Source organism: Epinephelus moara, chromosome 4, assembly GCF_006386435.1.
Source record: "Epinephelus moara isolate mb chromosome 4, YSFRI_EMoa_1.0, whole genome shotgun sequence".
NCBI lineage: Eukaryota > Metazoa > Chordata > Actinopteri > Perciformes > Serranidae > Epinephelus > Epinephelus moara.
The window spans coordinates 20,615,230-20,630,982 of record NC_065509.1 but is presented as its reverse complement, the minus strand read 5'-3'; the positions used below and the strand labels follow the sequence as shown (position 1 = coordinate 20,630,982).

General features: G+C 42.8%; 1 protein-coding gene across 2 annotated transcripts in view; it reads left to right on the top strand.

The window, feature by feature from the left end:
- ndst1a (N-deacetylase/N-sulfotransferase (heparan glucosaminyl) 1a) overlaps positions 1 to 15,753 on the top strand; it is a 51,601-nt gene that overhangs the window by 8,099 nt on the left and 27,749 nt on the right. Inside the window, exon 1 of one of the 2 annotated variants that reach the window (XM_050041945.1) lies at positions 11,920 to 12,172. The exons of the other annotated variant lie outside the window; for it this stretch is intronic. The gene's annotated coding sequence lies outside the window, so the exon portion shown is untranslated. Of the gene's footprint in view, positions 1 to 11,919; positions 12,173 to 15,753 lie in introns of those variants that run through there. 2 annotated transcript variants of the gene reach the window in all.

Sequence of the window (15,753 nt, the reverse complement as noted above, 5' to 3'; positions counted from 1 at the left end):
ATAGTGGAGTAACACCAACACCTCTATCGCCTTTTTTCCTCTCTTTAATTTTCTTTTTCTTGCTCCCTCCCCGTCTCGCTTTCGCTGCTGCTGTTCCCTCTCACGCAGCCTAACCTGAAGGTCTCCCTGCTCTTGCTACCACTGCTAACACAATCTGACCCAGTTTATTAGTTTGGCTCTAGTGAATCATTAATCGAGGTTATCTAACTGTTCCTGTAATGATTCCGCTGTGACTTGCGTGTCAGGGCCTCTTTGCATTCGTAGCCGATCAAGCCTCATGCTTCTTGCTCTACACATTTGTACTCCATCATAACCATCTTGCAAAAAAAAGCATCGACCCTCAAGCTAGACTATATGTTTAATAGGTGTGCCATGCACTGTAATATGTCATTGTGTCAGAGCACAATACGAGGACTAAGTGCACTGAATGCAAATTAATCTTGTGGGATGGCAGCAGCTGAATAGAGTGTGGTTTTGGGGAAAGGAGGGGAGCAAAGGGAGGGACAGAAGGAGGGCTAATAGTGGCGACAGAGAGGAGAGGGAGAGAAAAGAGCATGTGAGGAGGAGGAGGAGGGATGTGGGATGTAGTCATCGCCAGGCCCATTCATCATGCAATGCCTGCTGGGATGCGCTGGGGTCAGTCCCGCACAACACAATTACAGCCTGTTCTGGTGTGTTGTGCTCGGCTCCACTGTGTTCCGACTATGTTCTGTTGTCTTTTGTTAGATTTCCTCTGTTCTAGCTCTCTTGTTTTCCCCTTTGCATGTTTTCCTCTCTGCTCTGTTCTGTGTGCTTGTGTTCAGTGGCAGATTTCACATCTTTTTTTTTCTCCCTTCTGTTACATATTTTTGAACTCGCTGCTCAAGCTATCACCAAATGATCTGCTGCAGTCCTTTGAGCAAAACATTTCAATTAGCGGAGTATTTGTTGTGTTTTTGTTGGTTTCTTTGAGACTTAAACTCTCTCTTTTGTCTTTTGCAATTAATTGACATATTTGTTGCTCATGTGGCGCAGCCGCTTGCCGGGCTCCTGCACCATCCGTTGTGCAGCTCTCTTCTTTCATCCACATCTGAATTGCAGCCACTAGCTTGATTCATGTGATTGACAGGCCTGGTTAGCATGGGGGTGTGAGATTCTAGTAAGCATGTTGTTTACCCTGCCTGCCTGACAGTCCTCCATGAGCCTACAGATGTTTCCAGAAAGCTGTAAATATCCGCTGCGTGCTCTAATGTCAGTTGACAGCAGATCCGATCATAAGGATATCTCTGTCTTCATGTCCGTGTCTATTCTTCATGCAGTGAAAAAGAGTTTTTCCCCGCCAGGAAACCTTTAGGTGGTCTGAAGGCCTAAATGAAAACATCACTCAAGGGCCCAACAACGTCAACTTGTGAAGGCTGATCCAGATATTTTTGTTAACATCACAGCACATGGCAGGACTTTGTGTTGTCATGGTGGCATCTGTTTCTGTCACTTTGCTGAAAAACAAACATGCGAGGCGGCAAAGATTCCCCCTATAGATAGAGGTGGATGATCTGATTTTGTTTTGGAGCACCTCGCTGCATATACTTAGATTGAACTTTTTGGTGCCCTAAGGAACAAACTTTCTACCAAGTCTGAGATTTTCTTAAACATCCAACTAAGCATTTTAGTTTTGGAAAATATACATCACAAGCAGAGTGACTGATACTGACAGCAATACCGGTATCGGAGCCTAAAATGCTGGATCACTCTATTAACCGATCCAATACCAGTAACTTATTAACAAACTTTAACATAGTTTCACACCCAAATAAAACTGCATTTTCCCCAAAAATCTGTTCTTTATTGCTGCTCTAAAACAGCTGCCTACACAGCAAGTTAGGATTTGCAGCCACTGGCAACTACTGTTTTAGAGCAGTGAAGAAGAATTGATTTTCGGTCAATAGTCTGTCGTTAGCCGTTAGCAAAATGTCAGCAATCTGGCAGTATTTTACACTGAATAAAAGAGAGCTTTACGGCGTTCATTCTCTGTATGTATTTGTTCATGTTTTACAAAGAGTTTATCCTGAGCCATGCCATAAAATAGTGATAGCAATCATTTGACAGCCATACAGGGTCAGTAGTATACAGCTGTGAATTTTAGTTTTATTTATTTCCAGGCAGTGCCGTCACATTGGTACTCGGTATCAACTGATATGCAAGTTCAGGTATTAATATCGAGGAAAAGAGGGGAAAAAAAACTGTCACGAACATCTTTAATGACAAGTATTATTCCAATGTACCTGGACTTTTTTTTTAACATTTGGATGAAAAACAGGAATACTAAACTAAATTGGAAAGAGGTCCACTGACTTAAATTTCCTCCCAGCAAACATGCGAACCTCATAATTAGTAAACTGTGTACTATAGCCTACCCCTACATCTATCACATGAAATCAGCAACATGCATTGCCATATCATTTAAACAATAATGTCAATTTTCAAAGTAGCATACTTTTAACATACAGACAAACTGAACTTGTATGGCACTTGTATGGACAACAAAAAGGTATGTTTACCATAAATAAAACTAGTCCCAGTGCAACAAACTTAAGACCTACATTGCAAGTAAAAGAAAGCAAGACAGAATCTTCTGAATAAAATCAATAACAAGTGCCTTCTTTTAAAGAAAAACTGCAAACCGAGCTTTGAGCAGCTCCCTTCTCTTATTTATTTATTAATTTACTTAGATCTTTTTCTCCTCCTTCTCTCAGTGAGAGGAAAAGGCCTGTGACTACCCTGCCAGTTGTATGGATTTTGGTATGAATCTTGTCAGTGCCGTTGTCGTGCCTATAGTTGCTCATTGGTGAGCCTGAAACCATAGTTGCTTTTAATAGTGTTCATAGCAGAGGAAGCTGACTCACAGCTGTATGTCACTCCAAACATGGTCATGGTGTGTAGTGCTACTTTGGTTAGAACAGAGAAAACAGTCGCAGCCGGAAAGTAGAAGTGCATTTGCTTCATGCTCCATGCCGTCATCTCTCACATCTCTCGTACGCTGCTCCATCCACAGTAAACAATTGATTTTGATTGGCTTAATTGAGTAAAGCTATTGCCGTATTAACTGGATTAGCTGCGCCTGCGGTCTATAGCCGCGACCGTCAGAAGAAAGCAAGCGCTCTGTGACGAGTATTGTTTATTTTCATTCATTTAGACATTTGTCACAGGTCGGCCTATCGTATGTTCCCAAACCCCGAGTTAATGTCTCTAATGATTTCCAATCAACTGCTCCAAACCCCAAAATGTTTATTTTACTATATTGTGACACATTTTTCACATTTAAGAAGCTGGAACGAGCAAATGTTTGACAGTTCTGCTTGAAAAACGACTTCAACAATTCATCAATTGTCAAAATTGCTGTCATTAATTCAGCTTTGTATATATGTATATACCTTTTTTTATGATGTAAAAAGCATGACATCAGCAAACATTAATGGGTCAGATTGAGTTGCCGTTGTTTGTAATTTATGTATGGCTTGTTAGTTGATGAGTTATAGGTTCCAGCTCCGTGTTTTGATGTTTAATGATGGGGCTGCTAGTCTTTGGTTTACATTTGGATGACAACTTGTGGCTTTAATTAACGACATCATTAGCAAAACTGGTCATATTTTGTAATATATCAAGTTGATTATGGTGGGATATTATGCAGCTGAAGTTCCTTTTTGTCTTTCAGATTTTTCTTTCTCAGCCTCATATGTAATTTTGACGATTTAACATGCCAAAAACAAATCCTTGAAATGACAAATACTCAGTGTTCTTTTAGAAATGTATTCTTGGCATAAACAAGCTGTTTATTAAACAGCATGAGGACCGTGGGGAATTGTGGGTTTCTCTTAGGTTGTGTATCTGAGCAATTAATTTCCAGTAGTAGCTGAAGGATTTCTCGTAACAGAAACAAAAGACGAACGCACCCAAATGTCTCAGAAGTCCACTTGCTCGCTAAGGATGCATTGGGTGGTGACTTGGCTGACGGGAACTAATAGGAAGCCCCAAGATTGACTGAAAGAATGACAAATCCTGGCCAGAAAATGCAACAGCTTAGAGTACGGAGCATCTGGAAACATTTTGAAACAATGAATTGTCTTCAGCAGGCTCCATGTCAAACTGTATGGATGCTTCTCCTTCCTGAGTTTCAGCCTCCTGAGACAAACTTGGGAAGGAGTTGGATGACATCGAAAGATTGACTTGCCGTTCTTTGATTTGATATTCACCTTAAAACTCAAAAACTTTTGGCGGATTGGCAGAAGGAGGCAGTTTTTTTGAGGATTTTATAGACTCCCACACCAAAACCTGACAGAGTAAAAAATCATATCCTCATTCCAGTCGTGTCAGCTGTGAATAGCATTGGCCTAATGATATTGGATTTTTACTGAATGATATAATCTAATCACTTAAGCCCCTTTTCGCTCATGCACTGCATCCATGAACTTCTCTAGACATTACCCAGAGGAGCTGTATGTGAGAACGCAAATGTCCAAATCCGTTGGACCGGACGTTAAATGGACTTCATCCTGCCAGCTTCCTAGGACAAAGTCTGTCTAATGTCCGATTGAGGCCATGTGTGAATACAGCAAGTCATTGTCCGGAGAATTCACATCGAGGGAGTGGGCGTGTTGATGACATTTCTGTCATGCGAGTGGCGTGACCGGAAGAATACAAACATCCGAGGGTGAAGAGGAAGGGTCATTTACACAAAGACGGGAATGAAAATGTTTTAACTGGAGAGACAGGAACTTCTGTTGCTGAAATCATCAGACAAATACAAGAAACGACAAGAGACTCGGTTGTTTATGACCAAATTACGAACCACTTTCACAAATAAAACAGTGCCGTTTCAGCAGTGTACTTTTTGTGTCATGCTCTCCCTCCTAAACGCTCCACCCTGGTGCCACCCCTCACCTAAACCAAATGAAGGATTTCCAGTAGGTGAGAGCGCATTTGACACAGGAAGTCTCCTGTTATGTGCTACGTGTGTGAAAGGGCAACTCCCAACAATGTCTGGACCTGGTTCTCTAGACATTGCCTGGATTTCATTTGAGAAAACAGCTTTACAGTATAAAGATCTAACTGATCTGATAGAATCATATATATATATATATATATATATATATATATATATATACCCCTATAAATGTTATCGTTACTTATCAAAATTGGTCACTGCTCTGTGCTTTTTTAATGGATAAGCCAAGTGAAAACTACAGGAGTCCGTTTTTCAAATCTGAAGTGGCCTTTGAGCTCTCTCTGTAACCTCTACCACAACAATAAACCCGGCCACATTGTATTATCTAGGACAAGTTCTAACCACATCCCATGGCGACCGTCTGGGTTGCCAAGTACACCTGCCCAGCGCCTCCCCAACCTGCAGACACAGCGGCCTGTCTGTCGTCAAGTTGTCTTTTGTGTGCCCTAATGAAGCCGGGGAGATGTGACGACATGCCTCGCATTTCACTCTTCACCTAATTGTGTTGATGTGGAGGCTGATATTAGCGTGGTGGTGGTGGTTAATCTTCCCAGTGAGAGGAAATGGCGGAGTCATCAAGGGATACGACACAGCTAATTAGACTTGTGTACGCTTCCATGTGTGAGGGGAGAGGTCTGGGTGAAGGGAGATGGAGCGAGTAGAGAAAATGGCTTTTTTCCCCTTTGAAAGTTTTTTTCAGTGATTGAATGGGCACTGAAAGTTAACTCAAAAACCTGTCTCGAATATGTGGCATATTCTTTGAATGTCGTGCCGCTTAATGACAGCATCTGATGAGGGACAACTGGGGGGAAACCTCAACATTCATTACTGCCTGACATTTTACCCACTCCACAAAACACCATCTTGGAGAGTCTGAAATTAAAGTAATTTGAAGTTGCACACAGAGCAAATGGCCTACTGGTACAATAATGCTGTTTTTTGACTTCATCCTCCCCCGAGGAAAGCTGTTAGTAGGTTTGACTGATTAGGGCCTGAAGCCACCGGCTCTCAATTAGACACAAGACAAAGCTTCAACCCTTGCTGCTGGAAAATCAGAAGTAATGAATTAGTGATAAAGGTTTTAAAGACAACACCATTAGAGAGGCTGTTGGGAGGAGGTGGACTGCCTTTTCCTTGCAATTTGCAGAGTAGGTAATTTGCAGTCTAAAGGAATACAAGTGAAATGCTTTAGATTTCTTTTTCATTTTCTCTCCTTTACTCCTCTGCCTCTTTTTCTCTCTCCCTCTGGCTACCGGTGACAGTAATATTAACCTCATCTTTGCTGCGCTGTCCTCATGTGACCTAGAAGTCATCTCTTGTGAGGGGTGGTCAACCGTTCTGCCGCTGCGGGTCTCGAGCCTCACTGGAGCTCGTAATGCATTATGACTCCATCGCTCGGGGGTGGGAGGATCAAATAATATATTAAGATTATGTTGCGAGCTGTCACGCCCCACTTGAGTTGAGAAGTACTACGCCAGCAATTTTTTTTTTGCAGAGTCATACTCTTGATAGGCTTTTTTTTCCCCAGAGGCCGCCTGAGGCCTTGTTTGATTTTGTTTTGGATTTCGACCTATTGCCAATGACATCCACACCACTCATCCCGTATTGACTGTTAGCACACACAGGGCCAGTATTCGTCAGGCTGATAGCGCCGCTGTTTGCCACATTGCCCGCCACCCGGTCCATCTCACTTAGTGGCGGAATCTCAGTCCTGTCACCTGAGGGATAAAGTTTGTGGTGGAAACTTGTATCCTCTGAGGTATGCGGGGCAGATGCAGACCCTCCGTTGGCTCAGCTGTTGAGCCCTGTGCCGGCAGGGAGGCCACATCATGTCTCCGTCTCTGTTTTTGCAGGAGTTACAGGGCTGGGTGAGATATTTACGGTTTGCTCTGAGGCTTTCATGCCTCTTTAAATCAGAATTTAGATTCATGGTGGTCCTTTTGCAGGGCATTTTAATTTAACTATATATTAATTAACATTTAATTTCAGCCTCTAGGACTTTTTGTATCGTCTATTCCAAAGCAGCCATCTTTAACCTCTTGTGTGACATTTTTTTGAAAACACTGGTTGGTGGTTATGGTTTTGTTGGACATGGTGGCTTGAGGTCAGCCCACTTGTACTGCTGAGGGCAGGGTGCCAGTTTTTTCCCCCCACTGCTTAAAGCTCTACACTTGAAACAACTGACGCTTGTTTTCTGACCAAAAAACTAATTAACAAAATTGTTGTTGTTTTTTTTTTTACCCACACGTTGGACAAAATCAGCCAATGATGAGCTCCCAGGAATCACAGTAATGGAAATCATACTGTACATTAACAAACTATGCGACAGGTCGATTTATTAGATAAACAGGATGAAAGGGAATCCAGCATTTCTACTTTTTATTTTTTAATTTCACTAGTGTTCAGGAACTTTTTAAGGGCAAATTTTCCCTGATCACTGAGACGACTGGTCAAACCTCTAGTAATGAATGGAAATGATTACCTTTGTGTTCTGGCTGTCGTGCTTTTCCCCTCATCTTGAAGGTCATTTATGCCGCATTTCTACTGCATGGTACGACACAGCTGTACTATGGTACTATGTATCAACTCAATTCTCGATTTTCGATGTTTTGGTTTTTCCATTAGCAAAATTGTTTATAGTACCTGGGATTATTTGTGGTACCACCTCAGTCGAGCTGAGCAGATACTAGAAGGTAGTGAAGTCATGATACTGGAATATATGACTTTGATACAATACCTTGAACAATATTGTTATTTAATAGTATTTTCGATATCACTGGGGAAAAAATGACATTGGAGGCATACTATTAAATCTTTTTATTACAAGATAATGATAGATATGATATGACGACAACTTTTCTTGGTTATTTTCAGAGGACAACATAAAGACTGTAAAAAACATTAACAGTAAGAGGGCGTGAATGTGTAGCTGATGTATCGATACTGCGGAAAAAGAGTATTGAAACCATTTTAAATACTTGCAAAAAATCAATTTGCATTGATAAATCGATATTTTTTTACAGTAGACTTGAGTTAAAACACTGCAGAGAGAATTGTCACTTGCATGACACAAGACATCCTGCACAAACCTGCCATTTTTAAATAACCAAGCTACCATCAACAGTAGGGGTGTAAATCACCAGCTTCATCACGATACGATATTATATCGATTTGACGATACGATGTTTGCCGATATCACAAAGTCTGTCACGATACGATTTCGATTCGATATGATTGAGGAGCCTGCGATCGATATGACGCAATATCATATGCCCATCAAACACAATCATTTACATCAACTCACAAAAACAACTAGAATATGATTTGACCATATTATTTCTGAGCTCTTCCAGGTATCAGGCATTTAAATGAAAAACAGTATTCTTCTGTAACAAAAAATAATAAAAATAGACCTGTTCACTAAAATGGTGACACAGACGTGCTATGTGAATTTCAAAATAAAGGTGTATCTTTAAGATGACGATATGGATCGATGTTTTCATTTTGCATCGATGTAATTGGATCGTTAATCAATGAATCGATGTGGATTGATGTATCGTTACACCCCTAATCAACAGCAACCGGATTTTCTTGATTCACCCGACCCAGATTTGAAAAAATGTTAGCCTGCAATAGTGCACCGTACAGCACACCATACAATTGACGAAGTGCAGACGTTCCTCTGTTTGGTTGCCGATGAAAGGATTCAGTGAGAGTTGCGTGGACAGTGACATCACAGAGGTTTTGCGCGATCTGTTAAGACTCTTGCCTACACTGAGGGGTACTATCGGCAGTGTGAAACAAAAGAGAGAAATGAACCTGTTACCAAAAGTGAATCAGTAGAAATGCGCCTTTTGTCCCAGCTAATAATATGGTACCAAGCGCTGCTTCAGCCAGAGAGAACGGTGACCTCAGCGCGATGTTCACAACAGTCTCTACACTTTCCCTCACCTGCTTCCATTATATTAGCGACTGACAGTGACAGTGCCAGTGGGAGATCCGCCTGTGACAGCTGGATAATGAACATCACGGCATCTCTCTCTCTTTCTCTCTCTCATAGCCATCGCTTCACCTTTCCGCAGCCTCGCCCATTCAGTTGACACGACGGTGACTTCACCCTTGCATAATGGAATCCAACCTTCCTTCCCGTCCCTCTTTGCTCTCATCAGCTGCTTGCTCTAATTAGATGAGGGTGATTTCAATAAAGTTACTGTCGTCCTCACTCCATTAGTTATATTAACACTCGGATTCCTGCCCCGAAGTCGTCTATCTGTCCTCCGCCTTTCACCGGGGGGGCCAATCCTCTTCTTTTCATGGATCTGTGTAACCTAGTTACTGAGGCCCAGCAGGGGAGGCCAATCAATTAATGAACAAAGGAGCCCGCTCACTGAGCAGCGGCGCGAGTCTGGGACTATAAACAGGGCGCTCCCAAAACATGGTCGCTGTCAGTTCAGTGCTCATCTGATGGATGTTGTTTTGCTTTGTTGTTTTGCGCGTATCTATGAGTACTACTTCAGAGGAGCCTAAAGCGAGTGGATACTGCTGTGCTACCTGTTTGAAAACACGACCAGCCAGTGTTCGGCTGTCTCTTATTGAGAATTAGCAGCGGAAGAAAAAGATAGATTTGAAATTTTTTTGTGAGAAAAGGCCTTCCATCACCATTATGTTCCATCATAATTGAGATGTGAGTAAATGGACTGTGGCATTTTCCGCCACTGTGTTGTGAAAGGGCCGGGGATAAAACATTTTAGATGTTTAAAACCTCTGCTCCCCTCGGACAAAATGTGGAGCTGAGCTAACAAATGAGGTAGATGGTCAAAGGTTAAGCGTCCATATTCAGTGATTCTGATCAGTCTCCCGTAGTAACAGGCAGATTTGGAAGGACAGCCCTCCTCTTCTGTCCACCTGTGCTCCCTTACTATCTTTCACCACTTTCTTATCCTTCCCTTTTCTCAATACCTCTTTTCATCCTATTGAATCAGCCATTTTCTCCACGCCTCACCTTTTTTTTTTTTTTTTTTTTTTTTTTTTTAAACATCCTCAATTCCACCCCTCATCTTTCTTCTCTCCAGCCTCTCGGTCTCTCTGTCATCCCTGTTTCTTAATCCGGCTATTCGTCCCTAGTGTTCCCCTCCCTGGAGTTTCCAGCTCCCGTCTCCCTGTGTGTGAGATCAGGGAGCAGGCTGTTGTAACAAGCTGTTGAATAATGTAAGCACGGAGGCTATAGGCCAGAGTTTCAGTTAACCCTTTGATCTCTGATCACACAGTGGGTGAGGCGAACACATCATAAATGACAGCTCGACAGCAGGGCAAGGCAGCCCGAAGGCCTTTTTGCTTCCGTCTTCCACCAACCTCCACCTAAAGGCTAAAGTTCCCCCATCCGGTTTCATTGTTGTGGCCTTTGTAAGCGGGAACACAGTGAGCGTCCCTAGCCTTTGTTATTCTAACACTGATGTATAATTAAAGGGTTAGAAAAGGCAATGCTGAATAATTGATATTGGAGCAAAGATGTCGTGGCATCCCGAACCTTATCCTACTCTGTATTTTTTACCTGCAGTGCAGATAAAAGATTCACCAGTTTGCTTTCTTTCTGGCCGTCTAGTTCAGTCTGCACTGATTCATCGCGGCACCGTGCTCTCCGCTGACCGAGGAGCTATTATCATTATTTCATTCAGCCTTATTTCACCTTTGTGTATACTGTTAAGTGTCAAAACACAAGCAACAGACTGCAGAATAGTCGCATTAAATCCTCAACAGCAGTCAAGTTTGTACATGTGTTACCAATTTGTATCAATTAACTGACAGTCGCGCATTTCCAATCTTAAAAAAAAAAAGCGTAGCCAGCACAAAAGGTCTCATTAACCCTTTGTAATCAATACAGATCCCCTCTTCCTTAAGTGCTTCTAGTTAACTTTAGAGCCTCATATCCCGAGGCTAGGGCGTATTGATCTGCTGGACTGATTGGAAGTTTCCCTTCAGGAGGTGAAGGATAGCAGTGGGACTGTGGATGTTTTGGCAAGAGAGGGGAAGGAGTGGGTCTTCATGGCGGGATCAGCTTACTACTTCCTACCCCCACACACCTGTTACAGCCAGCGGGAGGAGAAACACCCCACCAATCTGTGTGTGGAATTGTGTATCTGTGTGTGTGCAAATTGATTGTGTGTGTGTGTGTGTGTGAGAGAGAGAGAGAGACTGGAAACGGCTGTTTGTGTGCTCAGGAGAGCAAATGGCTGAGAGGCGTAGCAAATGAGAAATGTGTTACATAGGGTTTATGGTGACGACGTGTGCCTGAACCGCATTGACTCTGGCAGCTGCTGGTCGATTATGGATGGGCGGCAGGAGACACATTTTAGATTTTACATGGCTAACACACTACATGACAGTCTGCTTTTCAGATTGGGTGTTTGGACCCATAACCCAACGCCAAGCTGGATGCACCCAGCGCTGCGTAAATGTGCGCACTTCTACACACATGACTACACATATGCATATACACACCATTAAACTGTCAGGCAGCATGTGTGTGTGTGTACACAATGCCGCATAGTGACATTTAATCCATAACTCTGACAGGCTTTCCTTGAACTGACAGGGAAAAGCATAGCTCTCTTCCCACATAAATGCACCTCTCTCCGTCTCCCTGTCTCTCCCCTGGCCTGTGTTCCTCTCTTAAAAAAAAAAAAAGAAAGAAAATGATAATGAAATTCTGTTTTGATCTCAAAGTGTTGTGTTCCAGGACATACACCATGAATGCAGCCCTGTGGAGGCTTGACCCCATGCAAAGACCCCCAGCTACCCCCTTCTGTAAACTGATATCCGTGTGTGTGTGTGTGTGTGTGTGTGTGTGCGCTGGGGTGTCACGGTAGGATACACAGCAGCTGTAGAGGCGGCAGTAAAGAGGGGAAATGGGAAGAGCCAGCACAGTAGACAGAGCCCAGATAGACCTGTCAGCTCCATGACACCCACACATGCCTCACCCTCTGGTCCAGGACGAGAACAGAGGAAAGGAAAGCAGCTTGGCTGGCGACAGGTAGAGCGCCTCAGCGAGGGGCTGAAATAGACAGAGATTCTCGACCGGTTGCGGAGTTTAGACTAAAGCCCGGAGAGGGATAATGGTGAGCCGTGGCGGAGCTGTGTTTATTTCGGGCAACATGGGGAGACTTGAGGGAGAAGGGAGAGGAGACCTGGCAGGTACAATACCTAAGAAATTATTCACTCTCCTTTGACTGTTCTTAAAAGATGTATTGGATACAGCTTTTTTTTTAACGGTAATCAAAATACACACAAATATGTAAAAAACAACATAGTGATTGCATAAATATTCATCCACCTCAAGTTTATGTTTAGTAGTAGTTAAAGTCTGGCGGCAGGGATAGAACTGTGTCGGTGTGGCCCTGCAAAGCGTCATGAGCTGCAAGTTTGAAGTCCTGCAGCTGATCCTGGATTGGATTACGGTCCAGACCCCGCCACTTCAGGACATTAACAATGTTGTGTTAAGGGCATTCCTGTGCAGCTTTTGGCCTGTGTTTAGGATTGACGTCTTGCTTAAACATAAATTGTCTTCCAAGTCACAGTCTTCAGCGGGTTTTCCTTCTTATAGGTTCCTGCTGCATTTATTTTACTCTTTCTCCACAGTTCCTCGTGGTCATGCTGCAGGGCAGGAGTGTAAATCACTAGTTTCAACACGATCTGTTATATTATATTGATTTTTTGGACAATGATACAGTATTCGCTGATATCACAAAGTCACAATATGATTTTGATGTGATTCAATTCGGGGGCCTGCGATCGATGTGAGATGATGTCATATGCCCATTTAACACAATTGACTACAGAAGAAGCTGCCACTCTTTTCCTTTTTTGCTTTTGGCTAAAAGAATAAAACAAGCCATGAATAACTGTATTGTAACCAGTTATGCGCAGTTAAGTTTACTTAAATTGACAATCACCATTATTGGCTTAAGCTCTTTTAAATTACATAAATTACCCTGGTAGTTGCTGACTTTCCCTCTACCCATCGCTTAACAAACTACATGTAATATTTGTACTTTTTCTAATGCTGTGTTCACACTATGAGCCCTATTTTAGCAACACATTAACCTGCCCCATTGTATCTCCCTGTGCAAAGCAATGCACAGTAAGCTAGCATAGCGTCAGCTAACGAAGCTAAATATCTCAGCGCCACAGCTGAAAGAAAAAAACATGATTGAGCGCTGAAAGGCCTGTAGCCTGTTGCTATGTTGCTGGTAGTGTGTACACAGCATTACTAACAGTTGGTTTAAGTCACTCCATCACCCGACAGAAACAGCACAGTTGAATTTCAGCCTGCATGCACGTTTATTTCAGCCTAATATCGTTGAAGCAGAGCAGCTAATGTTGCCGTAGTGAGAGCAACAAGTTAGTGGAGTGAGAAGCCCGGCCAGGTTCATCATGTTTCCTGAGTATTTCGTCTCATAACGGCATTGTTTGAATATTGCATGTGCTTTGCCTGTTGGCCCCTCTTTTTTGTCCAAATCCAAAATATTTCGGCGCTACTGATTTATTCCCGAGAGGGGGAGTAAATATCCTCATAGTCTTTTTTGTTTTTCTTGGCTGCTTGCCGTTATCTGCCTGGCACTTTTTGACAGACACAGACGTGCGATGGGAATTCTAACATAAAGGGTATTTAAAAGATGATGTCATGGATCGATGTTTTTAATTTTGCGTCAATGATATTGGATTATTGATCATTCAATCCATGCATCGACCCCAGATTGATGGATCATACCGTCCTAATTATGGGGATGATGAGTTTCTGGTGATGCGTCGTATTTGGCGTACACCCAACACAGCTTTTAGTATGCCGGCCAAAAAGCTGCATTTTTGTCTCATCACACTACAAAACCTTATTCAACTTTGTTTCAGATTCTCCCACATGCCTTCTGGCAAACACTAACTGAGGTGTCATGTGAGGTTTTTCTTTTTTTTAACAGTGGCTTCTTTTTCTCCACCAGTGTGCTGTAAAACTGTGATGGTGAATTCCCCAGGCAGCAGTTTTTGAATGCACAGTGTCTCCCATCTCTCAGCCGTGAAACCATGTAGAGCTGGAGGCCTCTCGGTGGCCGTCACACTTGTGTCCTTCAGTGCAGAGATGCTCAGTTTTCTTAGCTGTCTCTTGGCAAGTACACAGCTGGCAGATTTAGTCCTCTAATGACTGACCTTACTGTACTACAAGAGATAATTCGGCGTCTATGTTCCCCTGTATTTTTGGATTTGTTTAAAGTTTTGTTTTGACATTTCATAATGTAGTTTTTAACAGGAAAATGTCAGCTGTTCATGTCGATACAGGTGTGTTTAACACCCCTTAATTACACACAGCTGCTCTCATTTCATTTTATGCATCCTCTGAAAACTGGATGCACTGGTTATGTTTAATTAAATCAGTCGTGTGTGTGTTTTTTAACGGTTTTCCCACACCTATCAACATACCACATTTAGAGTTAATACGTACCAATTGCCCTCCCTTCATTAAGCTTGTCGTGGTGTTGAGCCATCTTAGATTTGTTGATCAATTTGTAGACTTTCTGAAAACTTTTTGTTTTTAGTTTAATTAGTGTCATACAACAGAGAAGAAATGGTTTAAGGGGGGTGAGTACTGCCACGTTGGATAACTGGAGAGTGTAGTGGAGCTCGACTGTGGTTGTGTTTTTAAAAACCGCGACTGAGGCAGCAAGTATGAGGGAGAGCGAGAAGAGAAAAGCTGGAGCTGAGCCTCAGTTTCAAAAAACACACAGGATTTGTAATAGGATTCATGAACGGGGCTACAATTTGGAGTGTAATTATTGTTATTGCGATAAACCAATCATGAGGCTGGGTATTTCTCCGCAGTCTGAGTTTTCCCACATTTAATGCCTGAAATTACCGCGATGGGGGCACGTGTCAAGTGTGCACTGTTTGTTTATGTAAAAACGTACTGTATACAGCCCTCCAGACAAATTTCCACCGCTGCCCGTTTATCTGTTGTTCTTGATTGTGCTTTGAAAGCAAGCTGATGATTACGAGCACGTTTTCATGCAGGAGGAAAAATCCTATCCGTTTGATCTCGCAGGCAAAAATATGGGCAGCACAACAGAATCTCATCTCTTGTGTCAGCTATTCTTCCGCACAGTGATATTCCCATGGGAACGCATTTCTGCTGTGCGAATCACAGTCAGATCAGTGCGGGCCGTTTCTTATCTGGACATGAAAGAAGGGAAGATGGAAGAGGGAGGTGTGAAAAAGGGGGAGAGAAAAAGGGAAAGAGGAGGAGGAGGAGGAGAGAGGCAGGGCTCCCCTGGGAGGGATAATACCTGAAATTCACTGGGCGGCATCTTGAATCCAGCTCATCATCATTTCATGAGCAGGTATTGTATTTATACCTATTACGCTCCGAGATACATGCCCTGCTCGGCTGTGCCCCCCTCAGTCTCTCCCAGATTGATTGACTACATTAGACAGTTATAGTGTTAGTGTTAGAGTGTGTGTGTGTGTGTGTGTGTGTGTGTGTGTGTGTGTGTGTGTGTGTGTGTGTGTGTGTGTGTGTGTGTGCGCGCCACAGCCCGTGTTACAACATGCCTGGGGATTTTGTTATTAGTTTGATAGTTTTCTTTTATTCATCTGCGGTCATCACGAGCGTTGCTGTTTGATAGCATCTCCGGTTCAAGTCAGGTCAGCAGATCTGTTATTGCTGTTCCGCTGCAGGTATAAAAGTCTTAATAAAACTGTTGTGCTTTAGTCAGAGATTCTGTGCAGCT